At 58.7% G+C, this 14,436-nt stretch overlaps 1 protein-coding gene across 1 annotated transcript in view; it reads left to right on the forward strand.

Moving 5' to 3' along the window:
* The first annotated feature begins 897 nt into the window (after positions 1 to 897).
* LOC134342981 (annexin A2-like) overlaps positions 898 to 14,436 on the forward strand; it is a 39,442-nt gene continuing 25,903 nt past the window's right edge. The window contains exon 1 of the mRNA XM_063041744.1: positions 898 to 1,233. The gene's annotated coding sequence lies outside the window, so the exon portion shown is untranslated. The remainder of the gene's footprint in view (positions 1,234 to 14,436) is intronic.

Genomic DNA, 14,436 nt, shown 5'->3' on the forward strand with positions numbered 1-14,436 from the left:
CAAGTGGTCAAGTGGCCTACACCTCATCTATTTCCCTTGGGTACGGGAGCTTGCTGTGTGCAGAGCGGGTGCCTGATCCCCGGTTCAGAGGGGGCAGGTGGGACAATGTTCAAACATGAGAACGTGCAAGGCGCAGTTAGTAAATTTGCAGGTGACATTAGAAGCTGTGCTGAAACTGGGCCAGGAGATGGCAAACACAGTTTAATTTAGATACATGCGAGCTGTGTTTTGGGATGTCGAATTGGGGTAGATCTTGCACAGTGGATGGTTGGTCCCTGGGGAGAGTTGTAGAACAGAGGAACCTAGGAATACGAGGACATGGCTCCCTGAAAGTGGAGTCGCAGGCTGGTGAAGGCTCTGGACTTCATCAATCAGGCCACTGAGTATAGATGTTGGGAATGTTGAATTTATTGAGACACAATGTGGAATAGTCTCCTCCAGACCTCCACCACCCAGCAATCCCCTGATTTAATCCTAGCCTAATTAATGTACCGACCGGTGGGCCTTTGGGCTGTGGGAGGACGTACAAACTCCTACAGGCAGCAGCGGGAATTGAACCCGCATCGTCCGTACTGTAAAACGTTGTGATTACACTACCGTGGCCGCCCTGCTGTAGGAAAGATGCCGTTGGGGTGGAGGACATTTACGAGGATGTTGCCGGGACTGGGTTGGGCGGGTTTCGATTCTTTGGAGCATAGGAGACTGTGGGGGGGGGGGGGGGACCTTATAGGTAGGTAGGTCGGGCAAACGTGCCCATTCCTTTCCTCAGGGTTACGGTGAGAGGGGGCAGATTTAACAGGAACCGGAGGGGTAACTTGTTCACCCAGAGGGTGGTCGGTACATTGATCGAGCTACCAAAGGAAGTGATTGAGGTAGTACTTGAACAATAGTTAAAAGGTGCTTGGACAGGTACAGCGACAGGAAAGGTCGGGAGGGACGTGGTCCACGCGCTGAGAGGCGAAGTTTACTCGGCTCGGTCCGGGGGGCCCGTTTGCGTGTCGTGTGACTCGCTGTATCGGGACTGGCTGGTGTGGAGGGTGGTCCAACGCAACTCGAGATTCCCCTGCCTACTTACTGACTGGTTTGTGTGTGTGTGTGTGTGTGTGTGATCTCACGGGAGGAGTGTACGTGACACGCCCACGGAGAGACGGCGAGAGAGGGAGAGGCAGCGAGCAGCGAAACCGGACCTACCGAGAGCAGCAACCGACTCCGACACGGTCAAACAGCCCTCAGGTAAGGCGACGCGGGGTCTCAGTTCCTGCGGAGAGGGGAGAGGGAAAGGGGAGAGGAGAGAGGGAAGAGGGGAGAGAGGGGAGAGGGAAGAGGGGAGAGAGGGAAGAGGGGAGAGAGGGAAGAGGGGAGAGAGGGGAGGGGAGAGAGAGGGGGAGAGGGAAGAGGGGAGAGGGGAGAGAAAGGGGGAGGGAAGAGAGAGAGGGGAGGGGAGGGGAGAGGGGGAGAGAGTGAGGGAAGAGAGAGAGAGAGGGGAGGGGGAGGGGAGAGAGGGAAGTGGAGAGAGGGAAGTGGAGAGAGGGAAGAGGGATGAGAGGAGAGAGAGGGGGAGAGAGTGAGGGAAGAGAGAGAGGGGACGGGGAGGGGGGGGGAGAGAGGGAAGGGGGAGAGGGGGAAGGGGAGGGAGGGGGAGAGAGAGGGAGGGAATGAGAGACAAATAGATAGGTCAGGGAAATCCTCGTCTTCTGACTCTGTCCTGAGAAAAGACGTGCAGGACTCCCCCGATGGAGGAAGGAATATGCAACGTTAATTTATACGGAGAAGTGAGACATTCTAGAATCCCCAATTTACAAAGTCCTTTAAATATTCTGGTCCTGCAGTATAGACTGCTGATTCTTTTCACTGCCCATTTTGCCGCTGAGGCCCCCCCCCCACACCATCCCAGGCGATGTCCGTGGCTTCCTTCATCGTGTCAGTAGCGTCCTCCCGGACCAACTGCCCTTCAGGTGCTAGAATCGAAACTTGTACATACCAGATGCCTTCAAGCCAAACAAAACGCTGGAGTATTCTGCAGGTCGGGCAGCGTCTGCTGGGAGAGAAACCCAGGGACACGCTCTGCCCCATCAGACCCTTTCTCACTTCTCCAGTTCTGATGAAGGCTCCCAGACCTGAAACGTTGGCTCTGGGGCTCTCTACACAGATGCTGCCTGACCTGCCGAGTCTTATGGTGTTCAGACTATTTAGCGATATTCCCACATTTCCTCTGAATTTCCAACGAGTTGTTTTCTGATCTGAGTGTGTTTAATAGGGGGAAGAATCTTTCAACGTTTAAATTGGCTGCTTTCTCACCAAAAGTTCTCTCTCTAAGGCTTCCTGATGGTCCAAAACATCGGCTGTTTACCCCTCTCCACAGATGCTGCCTGAGCTGCTGAGTTCCTCCAGCATTTCATATGTGTTGCTCTGCATTTCCAGCTTCTGCAGAATCTCTCGTGTTTAGGATCTCTTTAAAACCGACCCCACCATCTCCTCAGAGGAGAAGGAGGTTGGATATGCTGGGCTCGTATCTGACCAGGTGTAGGGAGGATGTTTCTTGTGACCCCCCAGGGCTCACGGTTGAAAAGCGAGGGCTACCCCATTTAAGTCGGAGTTGAGGTGATTTTATTTTCCTTCCCAGAGAGTGGGTGAGACTTTGGAATTCTCATCAAGGGCGTTGGGAGGAGAGGCTCGGTGTGGTTAATAAGGTGGAGATAAGGAAGTGTTGAAAGGTTAGTAGTGAAAGGCTGTAAGTTAGATTCAGATAACCACATTGTTCTATGTAGTGTTTAATGCAGAGCAAGTGATCGGAATTCAATCCCTGCCACTATCTGTTGGTACGTTCTCCTCACGACAGAGTGGGTTTCCTCGCATTGTCCAAAGACGTATAGGATAGCGTTAGTAAGTTGTGGGTAGGTTGCAGTAGCACCAGACGCTTGTGAGCTGCCCCCAGCACATCCTCGACTGGATGCAAAGGGACACATTTCACTATGTGTTTCAATGTGACAAATAAAACTAGTCTTCCTCTTCAAATCATTATCTTTAAATCTGCCGTGATTCTTCTTGATTGGGGCAGAATGGCCTCCTTCTGCTTCTAATTTGTACCCTTGCATCCAGACCTTGTCCCAGCAAGCGAGGGGAAAGGAAACCCCAAAATACTGGAGAAACTCAGCAGGTCAGGCAGCGTGACGAGACATGACAGACAGACAAAGGGGGAGTGTGGGTAGTGACAGAGGGTGGAGGTGATGGGTGGATGAAGGAGTGTGGATAGTGACAGAGGATGGAGGTGATGGGTGGATGAGGGAGTGTGGATAGTGAGAGAGGATGGGAGGTGATGGGTGGATGAGGGAGTGTGGATAGTGAGAGAGGATGAAGGTGATGGGTGGATGAGGGAGTGTGGATAGTGACAGAGGATGGAGGTGATGGGTGGATGAGGGAGTGTGGATAGTGACAGAGGATGGAGGTGATGGGTGGATGAGGGAGTGTGGATGATGACAGAGGATGGAGGTGATGGGTGGATGAGGGAGTGTGGATGATGACAGAGGATGGGAGGTGATGGGTGGATGAGGGAGTGTGGATAGTGACAGAGGATGGAGGTGATGGGTGGATGAGGGAGTGTGGATAGTGACAGAGGATGGAGGTGATGGGTGGATGAGGGAGTGTGGATAGTGACAGAGGATGGAGGTGATGGGTGGATGAGGGAGTGTGGATAGTGACAGAGGATGGAGGTGATGGGTGGATGAGGGAGTGTGGATGATGACAGAGGATGGAGGTGATGGGTGGATGAGGGAGTGTGGATGATGACAGAGGATGGGAGGTGATGGGTGGATGAGGGAGTGTGGATAGTGTCAGAGGATGGAGGTGATGGGTGGATGAGGGAGTGTGGATAGTGAGAGAGGAAGGAGGTGATGGGTGGATGAGGGAGTGTGGATGGTGACAGAGGATGGAGGTGATGGGTGGATGAGGGAGTGTGGATAGTGAGAGAGGATGGAGGTGATGGGTGGATGAGGGAGTGTGGATGGTGACAGAGGATGGAGGTGATGGGTGGATGAGGGAGTGTGGATAGTGAGAGAGGATGGAGGTGATGGGTGGATGAGGGAGTGTGGATGGTGACAGAGGATGGAGGTGATGGGTGGATGAGGGAGTGTGGATAGTGAGAGAGGATGGAGGTGATGGGTGGATGAGGGAGTGTGGATGGTGACAGAGGATGGAGGTGATGGGTGGATGAGGGAGTGTGGATAGTGACAGAGGGTGGAGGTGATGGGTGGATGAGGGAGTGTGGATAGTGACAGAGGATGGAGGTGATGGGTGGATGAGGGAGTGTGGATAGTGACAGAGGATGGAGGTGATGGGTGGATGAGGGAGTGTGGATAGTGACAGAGGATGGAGGTGATGGGTGGATGAGGGAGTGTGGATAGTGAGAGAGGATGGAGGTGATGGGTGGATGAGGGAGTGTGGATAGTGAGAGAGGATGGAGGTGATGGGTGGATGAGGGAGTGTGGATAGTGACAGAGGATGGAGGTGCTGGGTGGATGAGGGAGTGTGGATAGTGAGAGAGGATGGAGGTGATGGGTGGATGAGGGAGTGTGGATTGTGAGAGAGGATGGAGGTGATGGGTGTATGAGGGAGTGTGGGTAGTGACAGAGGATGGAGGTGATGGGTGGCTGATAAAGGGCTGCAGACATGGGATGTCTTTGATGACGAGCAGCTGATTTGGGCACAGCAAGATCCCGGTTTGGGGGTGGAGGGGAGAGAATTAACCCCTCTGGGGAGGAGATCTCCACACGTTGAATGAGATGTCCTTTCAGGATGCTTTTACTAGGACTGTGTCTCCGCGCAGCGCAGTATGTGGACTGAAGACCTCCCTCACCCCCAGGATGGGGGAGCTTCTGTGCAAGGTTTCTGTCAGTGGGGAGGGAGGGGCAATGAGGATGGAGGGGCAGAGAAGAGCACTGAGGAGGGAGCGCCACACTGAGGGGGTGTGGACGAGGAAGCGCAGTGGGAGGGGTGGTCACAGATTTAGGGCAATGTCTTTGCAGAGATCTTGGTGGGGGCACTTTCTTTGCCCCCCCCCCAAAACACACGCAGCAAGCAGGCAATGCGTAAACCCTTCAGATATTCTACGCTGGGGATTCAGCAGCAGGGACTTTGCTGGCTCCCCGATACTCTCTTCACCTCCAGTTCCTCCCTCCCCTACACTCCCGAGTTGATCAGGTCCTTCAGGCTGAGCCACATTCCTGCCCCACTCAGGAATGCTGCTGGGTCTGTGTGCACAGGAGCACCCACCCCTTTCCGGCCAGCAGGGGGCCCTGTTGAGGCACAGCAAGATCCAGTTGGGGGATTGCAATTGTCCACGTGCCAGGGGTACATCAGGGGATGAGGGATCGGGGTTCAATTTCTGCCGCTGTCGGTAAGGTGCTGGGGTCTCCCTGACAGGTGCCATAGTGGAGTTCCCTCCTCACTGCCCACCCCCCCCGTGTGTCATTCCCTCACCCCCCAGTGTGACATTACCTCCCCCCCAGTGTGTCATTACCTCCCCCTCACCCCCAGTGTGACATTACCTCCCCCTCACCCCCAGTGTGACATTATCTCACCCCCCAGTGTGTCATTACCTCACCCCCAGTGTGACATTACCTCCCCCTCACCCCCCAGTGTGTCATTCCCTCACCCCCAGTGTGTCATTACCTCCCCCTCACCCCCCCAGTGTGACATTACCTCCCCCTCATCCCCCCAGTGTGTCATTCCCTCACCCCCCCAGTGTGTCATTCCCTCACCCCCAGTGTGACATTACCTCCCCCTCACCCCCCAGTGTATCATTCCCTCACCCCCAGTGTGTCATTCCCTCACCCCCCAGTGTGTCATTACCTCCCCCTCACCCGCCAGTGTCATTCCCTCACCCCCCCAGTGTGACATTACCTCCCCCTCACCCCCCAGTGTCATTCCCTCACCCCCCCAGTGAGTCATTACCTCCCCCTCACCCCCCGTGTGACATTACCTCCCCCTCACCCGCCAGTGTCATTCCCTCACCCCCCAGTGTGACATTACCTCCCCCTCACCCCCCAGTGTATCATTCCCTCACCTCCAGTGTGACATTACCTCCCCCTCACCCCCCCAGTGTGTCATTCCCTCACCACCCAGTGTGTCATTACCTCCCCCTCACCCCCCAGTGTCATTCCCTCACCTCCAGTGTGACATTACCTCCCCCTCACCCCCCCAGTGTGTCATTCCCTCACCACCCAGTGTGTCATTACCTCCCCCTCACCCGCCAGTGTCATTCCCTCACGCCCCCCAGTGTGACATTACCTCCCCCTCACCCGCCAGTGTCATTCCCTCACCCCCCCAGTGTGTCATTCCCTCCCCCTCACCCCCCCAGTGTGACATTACCTCCCCCTCACCCCCCAGTGTGTCATTCCCTCACCCCCCAGTGTGTCATTACCTCCCCCTCAGCCCCCCAGTGTGTCATTCCCTCACCCCCCCAGTGTGACATTACCGCCCCCTCACCCCCCAGTGTATCATTCCCTCACCCCCAGTGTGTCATTCCCTCACCCCCCCAGTGTGTCATTCCCTCCCCCTCACCCCCTGTGTGTCATTACCTCCCCCTCAGCCCCAGTGTGTCATTACCTCCCCTTCACCCCCCCAGTGTGACATTCCCTCACCCTCACCCCCCCAGTGTGTCATTACCTCCCCCTCACCCCCCCAGTGTGTCATTACCTCCCCCTCACCCCCCAGTGTGTCATTACCTCCCCCTCACCCGCCAGTGTCATTCCCTCACCCCCCAGTGTGACATTACCTCCCCCTCACCCGCCAGTGTCATTCCCTCACCCCCCGGTGTGACATTACCTCCCCCTCACCCCCCAGTGTCATTCCCTCACCCCCCAGTGTGACATTACCTCCCCCTCACCCCCCAGTGTGTCATTCCCTCACCACCCAGTGTGTCATTACCTCCCCCTCACCCGCCAGTGTCATTCCCTCACCCCCCAGTGTGACATTACCTCCCCCTCACCCGCCAGTGTCATTCCCTCACCCCCCAGTGTGTCATTCCCTCCCCCTCACCCCCTGTGTGTCATTACCTCCCCCTCAGCCCCAGTGTGTCATTACCTCCCCTTCACCCCCCCAGTGTGTCATTCCCTCCTCCTCACACCCCAGTGTGACATTCCCTCACCCTCACCCCCCCAGTGTGTCATTACCTCCCCCTCACCTGCCAGTGTCATTCCCTCACCCCCCCAGTGTGACATTACCTCCCCCTCACCCCCCCAGTGTGTCATTCCTTCACCCCCCAGTGTGACATTACCTCCCCCTCACCCCCCAGTGTGTCATTACCTCCCCTCACCCCCCAGTGTGTCATTCCCTCACCCCCAGTGTGTCATTCCCTCACCCCCCCAGTGTGACATTACCTCCCCCTCACCCCCCAGTGTGTCATTCCCTCACCCCCCAGTGTGTCATTACCTCCCCCTCACCCCCCAGTGTGTCATTCCCTCACCCCCAGTGTGTCATTCCCTCACCCCCCCCAGTGTGACATTACCTCCCCCTCACCCCCCAGTGTGTCATTCCCTCACCCCCCAGTGTGACATTACCTCCCCCTCACCCCCCAGTGTGACATTACCTCCCCCTCACCCGCCAGTGTCATTCCCTCACCCCCCCCAGTGAGACATTACCTCCCCCTCACCCCCCAGTGTCATTCCCTCACCCCCAGTGTGACATTACCTCCCCCTCACCCCCCAGTGTGTCATTACCTCCCCCTCACCCGCCAGTGTCATTCTCTCACCCCCCCAGTGTGACATTACCTCCCCCTCACCCGCCAGTGTCATTCCCTCACCCCCCAGTGTGACATTACCTCCCCCTCACCCGCCAGTGTCATTCTCTCACCCCCCCCAGTGTGACATTACCTCCCCCTCACCCGCCAGTGTCATTCCCTCACCCCCCAGTGTGTCATTCCCTCACCCCCAGTGTGACATTACCTCCCCCTCACCCCCCAGTGTGTCATTCCCTCACCCCCCAGTGTGTCATTACCTCCCCCCTCACCCGCCAGTGTCATTCCCTCACCCCCCCAGTGTGTCATTACCTCCCCCTCACCCCCCAGTGTGTCATTCCCTCACCCCCCAGTGTGTCATTACCTCCCCCCTCACCCGCCAGTGTCATTCCCTCACCCCCCCAGTGTGACATTACCTCCCCCTCATCCCCCCAGTTTGTCATTCCCTCACCCCCAGTGTGTCATTCCCTCACCCCCCCAGTGTGTCATTCCCTCCCCCTCACCCCCTGTGTGTCATTACCTCCCCTCAGCCCCAGTGTGTCATTACCTCCCCTCAGCCCCAGTGTGTCATTACCTCCCCCTCACCCGCCAGTGTGTCATTCCCTCACCCCCCTGTGTGTCATTACCTCCCCCTCACCCGCCAGTGTCATTCCCTCACCCCCCCAGTGTGACATTACCTCCCCCTCACCCCCAGTGTCATTCCCTCACCCCCCAGTGTGTCATTACCTCCCCCTCACCCCCCGTGTGACATTACCTCCCCCTCACCCCCCAGTGTGTCATTCCCTCACCCCCCAGTGTGTCATTACCTCCCCCTCACCCGCCAGTGTGTCATTCCCTCACCCCCCAGTGTGTCATTACCTCCCCCTCACCCGCCAGTGTGTCATTCCCTCACCCCCCCAGTGTGACATTACCTCCCCCTCACCCCCAGTGTCATTCCCTCACCCCCCCAGTGTGACATTACCTCCCCCTCACCCCCAGTGTCATTCCCTCACCCCCCAGTGTGTCATTACCTCCCCCTCACCCCCCGTGTGACATTACCTCCCCCTCACCTGCCAGTGTCATTCCCTCACCCCCCAGTGTGACATTACCTCCCCCCCAGTGTGTCATTACCTCCCCCTCACCCCCAGTGTGACATTACCTCCCCCTCACCCCCAGTGTGACATTACCTCACCCCCCAGTGTGTCATTACCTCCCCCTCACCCCCCAGTGTAACATTACCTCCCCCTCACCCCCCAGTGTGTCATTCCCTCTCACCCCAGTGTGTCATTACCTCCCCCTCACCCCCCAGTGTGTCATTACCTCCCCCCAGTGTGTCATTACCTCCCCCTCACCCCCCAGTGTATCATTCCCTCACCCCCCAGTGTGATATTACCTCCCCCTCACCCCCCAGTGTAACATTACCTCCCCCCAGTGTGTCATTACCTCCCCCTCACCCCCAGTGTGACATTACCTCCCCCTCACCCCCCCAGTGTGACATTACACCCCCTCAGCCCCCCAGTCAGTCATTCCCTCACCCCCCCACTGTGTCATTACCTCCCCCTCACCCCCCAGTCATTCCCTCACCCCCCCAGTGTGACATTACCTCCCCCTCACCCCCCCAGTGTGTCATTTCTTCACCCCCCAGTGTGACATTACCTCCCCCTCACCCCCCAGTGTGTCATTACCTCCCCTCACCCCCCAGTGTGTCATTCCCTCACCCCCCAGTGTGTCATTCCCTCACCCCCCCCAGTGTGACATTCCCTCACCCCCCCCAGTGTGACATTACCTCCCCCTCACCCCCCAGTGTGTCATTCCCTCACCCCCCAGTGTGTCATTACCTCCCCCTCACCCGCCAGTGTCATTCCCTCACCCCCCAGTGTGACATTACCTCCCCCTCACCCCCCCCAGTGTGACATTACCTCCCCCTCACCCGCCAGTGTCATTCCCTCACCCCCCCAGTGAGACATTACCTCCCCCTCACCCCCCAGTGTCATTCCCTCACCCCCAGTGTGACATTACCTCCCCCTCACCCCCCAGTGTCATTCTCTCACCCCCCCCAGTGTGATATTACCTCCCCCTCACCCGCCAGTGTCATTCCCTCACCCCCCAGTGTGACATTACCTCCCCCTCACCCGCCAGTGTCATTCCCTCACCCCCCCAGTGTGACATTACCTCCCCCTCACCCCCCAGTGTCATTCCCTCACCCCCCCAGTGTGTCATTCCCTCACCCCCAGTGTGACATTACCTCCCCCTCACCCCCCAGTGTGTCATTCCCTCACCCCCAGTGTGACATTACCTCCCCCTCACCCCCAGTGTGTCATTACCTCCCCCTCACCCCCCCCAGTGTGACATTACCTCCCCCTCATCCCCCCAGTGTGTCATTCCCTCACCCCCCAGTGTGTCATTCCCTCACCCCCAGTGTGTCATTCCCTCACCCCCAGTGTGACATTACCTCCCCCCCAGTGTGTCATTCCCTCACCCCCCAGTGTGTCATTACCTCCCCCTCATCCCCCCAGTGTGTCATTCCCTCACCCCCAGTGTGTCATTCCCTCACCCCCCAGTGTGTCATTCCCTCACCCCCAGTGTGTCATTCCCTCACCCCCCAGTGTGTCATTACCTCCCCCTCACCCCCCCCCAGTGTGACATTACCTCCCCCTCATCCCCCCAGTGTGTCATTCCCTCACCCCCTCATCCCCCCAGTGTGTCATTCCCTCACCCCCAGTGTGACATTACCTCCCCCTCACCCCCCAGTGTGTCATTCCCTCACCCCCAGTGTGACATTACCTCCCCCTCACCCCCCAGTGTATCATTCCCTCACCCCCAGTGTGTCATTCCCTCACCCCCCCAGTGTGTCATTACCTCCCCCTCACCCGCCAGTGTCATTCCCTCACCCCCCCAGTGTGAGATTACCTCCCCCTCACCCCCCAGTGTCATTCCCTCACCCCCCCAGTGTGTCATTACCTCCCCCTCACCCCCCGTGTGACATTACCTCCCCCTCACCCGCCAGTGTCATTCCCTCACCCCCCAGTGTGACATTACCTCCCCCTCACCCCCCAGTGTCATTCCCTCACCTCCAGTGTGACATTACCTCCCCCTCACCCCCCCAGTGTGTCATTCCCTCACCCCCCAGTGTGACATTACCTCCCCCTCACCCCCCAGTGTCATTCCCTCACCTCCAGTGTGTCATTACCTCCCCCTCACCCGCCAGTGTGTCATTCCCTCACCACCCAGTGTGTCATTACCTCCCCCTCACCCGCCAGTGTCATTCCCTCACCCCCCCCCCCAGTGTGACATTACCTCCCCCTCACCCGCCAGTGTCATTCCCTCACCCCCCCAGTGTGTCATTCCCTCCCCCTCACCCCCCCAGTGTGACATTACCTCCCCCTCACCCCCCAGTGTGTCATTCCCTCACCCCCCAGTGTGTCATTACCTCCCCCTCAGCCCCCCAGTGTGTCATTCCCTCACCCCCCCAGTGTGACATTACCTCCCCCTCACCCCCAGTGTATCATTCCCTCACCCCCAGTGTGTCATTCCCTCACCCCCCCAGTGTGTCATTCCCTCCTCCTCACCCCCCCAGTGTGTCATTCCCTCCTCCTCACCCCCCCAGTGTGTCATTCCCTCCTCCTCACCCCCCCAGTGTGTCATTCCCTCCTCCTCACCCCCCAGTGTGACATTCCCTCACCCTCACCCCCCCAGTGTGACATTACCTCCCCCTCACCCGCCAGTGTCATTCCCTCACCCCCCAGTGTGTCATTACCTCCCCCTCACCCGCCAGTGTCATTCCCTCACCCCCCAGTGTGACATTACCTCCCCCTCACCCCCCAGTGTGTCATTCCCTCACCACCCAGTGTGTCATTACCTCCCCCTCACCCGCCAGTGTCATTCCCTCACCCCCCAGTGTGACATTACCTCCCCCTCACCCGCCAGTGTCATTCCCTCACCCCCCAGTGTGTCATTCCCTCCCCCTCACCCCCAGTGTGTCATTACCTCCCCCTCACCCCCCCAGTGTGTCATTACCTCCCCCTCACCCGCCAGTGTGACATTCCCTCACCCCCCAGTGTGACATTACCTCCCCCTCACCCGCCAGTGTCATTCCCTCACCCCCAGTGTGACATTACCTCCCCCTCACCCCCCAGTGTGTCATTCCCTCACCACCCAGTGTGTCATTACCTCCCCCTCACCCGCCAGTGTCATTCCCTCACCCCCCAGTGTGACATTACCTCCCCCTCACCCGCCAGTGTCATTCCCTCACCCCCCAGTGTGTCATTCCCTCCCCCTCACCCCCTGTGTGTCATTACCTCCCCCTCAGCCCCAGTGTGTCATTACCTCCCCTTCACCCCCCCAGTGTGTCATTACCTCCCCCTCACACCCCAGTGTGACATTCCCTCACCCTCACCTGCCAGTGTCATTCCCTCACCCCCCCAGTGTGACATTACCTCCCCCTCACCCCCCCAGTGTGTCATTCCTTCACCCCCCCAGTGTGACATTACCTCCCCCTCACCCCCCAGTGTGTCATTACCTCCCCTCACCCCCCAGTGTGTCATTCCCTCACCCCCAGTGTGTCATTCCCTCACCCCCCCAGTGTGACATTACCTCCCCCTCACCCCCCCAGTGTGACATTACCTCCCCCTCACCCGCCAGTGTCATTCCCTCACCCCCCCAGTGAGACATTACCTCTCCCTCACCCCCCAGTGTCATTCCCTCACCCCCAGTGTGACATTACCTCCCCCTCACCCGCCAGTGTCATTCTCTCACCCCCCAGTGTGACATTACCTCCCCCCTCACCCGCCAGTGTCATTCTCTCACCCCCCAGTGTGACATTACCTCCCCCTCACCCGCCAGTGTCATTCCCTCACCCCCCAGTGTGACATTACCTCCCCCTTACCCGCCAGTGTCATTCCCTCACCCCCCCAGTGTGACATTACCTCCCCCTCACCCCCAGTGTCATTCCCTCACCCCCCAGTGTGTCATTCCCTCACCCCCAGTGTGACATTACCTCCCCCTCACCCCCCAGTGTGTCATTCCCTCACCCCCCAGTGTGTCATTACCTCCCCCCTCACCCGCCAGTGTCATTCCCTCACCCCCCCAGTGTGACATTACCTCCCCCTCATCCCCCGTGTGTCATTACCTCCCCCCTCACCCGCCAGTGTCATTCCCTCACCCCCCCAGTGTGACATTACCTCCCCCTCATCCCCCCAGTTTGTCATTCCCTCACCCCCCCAGTGTGTCATTCCCTCACCCCCAGTGTGACATTACCTCCCCCTCACCCCCCAGTGTATCATTCCCTCACCCCCAGTGTGTCATTCCCTCCCCCTCACCCCCTGTGTGTCATTACCTCCCCTCAGCCCCAGTGTGTCATTACCTCCCCTTCACCCCCCAGTGTGTCATTCCCTCCTCCTCACCCCCCCAGTGTGTCATTACCTCCCCCTCACCCCCCAGTGTGTCATTCCCTCACCCCCCAGTGTGTCATTACCTCCCCCTCACCCGCCAGTGTCATTCCCTCACCCCCCCAGTGTGACATTACCTCCCCCTCACCCCCCGTGTGACATTACCTCCCCCTCACCCGCCAGTGTCATTTCCTCACCCCCCCAGTGTGTCATTCCCTCCCCCTCACCCCCAGTGTGTCATTCCCTCACCTCCAGTGTGACATTACCTCCCCCTCACCCCCCCAGTGTATCATTCCCTCACCCCCCCAGTGTGACATTACCTCCCCCTCACCCCCCAGTGTATCATTCCCTCACCCCCAGTGTGTCATTCCCTCCCCCTCAGCCCCCCAGTGTGTCATTCCCTCACCCCCCCAGTGTGACATTACCTCCCCCTCACCCCCCAGTGTATCATTCCCTCACCCCCAGTGTGTCATTCCCTCACCCCCCAGTGTGTCATTCCCTCACCCCCCCAGTGTGACATTACCTCCCCCTCACCCCCCAGTGTGTCATTCCCTCACCCCCCCAGTGTGACATTACCTCCTCCTCACCCCCAGTGTATCATTCCCTCACCCCCAGTGTGTCATTCCCTCACCCCCCCTGTGTGTCATTACCTCCCCTTCACCCCCAGTGTGTCATTCCCTCCTCCTCACCCCCCCAGTGTGTCATTACCTCCCCCCACCCCCCAGTGTGTCATTCCCTCCTCCTCACACCCCCCAGTGTGTCATTCCCTCCTCCTCACACCCCCCAGTGTGTCATTCCCTCACCCCCAGTGTGTCATTACCTCCCCCTCACCCGCCAGTGTCATTCCCTCACCCCCCAGTGTGACATTACCTCCCCCTCACCCCCCAGTGTCATTCCCTCACCCCCCGGTGTGACATTACCTCCCCCTCACCCCCCAGTGTCATTCCCTCACCCCCCAGTGTGTCATTACCTCCCCCTCACCCCCCCGTGTGACATTACCTCCCCCTCACCTGCCAGTGTCATTCCCTCACCCCCCAGTGTGACATTACCTCCCCCTCACCCCCCAGTGTCATTCCCTCACCCCCCAGTGTGACATTACCTCCCCCTCACCCCCCCAGTGTGTCATTCCCTCACCACCCAGTGTGTCATTACCTCCCCCTCACCCGCCAGTGTCATTCCCTCACCCCCCCAGTGTGTCATTCCCTCCCCCTCACGCCCCAGTGTGTCATTCCCTCACCCCCCAGTGTGTCATTACCTCCCCCTCAGCCCCCCAGTGTGTCATTCCCTCACCCCCCCCAGTGTGACATTACCTCCCCCTCACCCCCCAGTGTATCATTC

This window comes from Mobula hypostoma, chromosome 2 (assembly GCF_963921235.1).
Source record: "Mobula hypostoma chromosome 2, sMobHyp1.1, whole genome shotgun sequence".
Taxonomy (NCBI): domain Eukaryota; kingdom Metazoa; phylum Chordata; class Chondrichthyes; order Myliobatiformes; family Myliobatidae; genus Mobula; species Mobula hypostoma.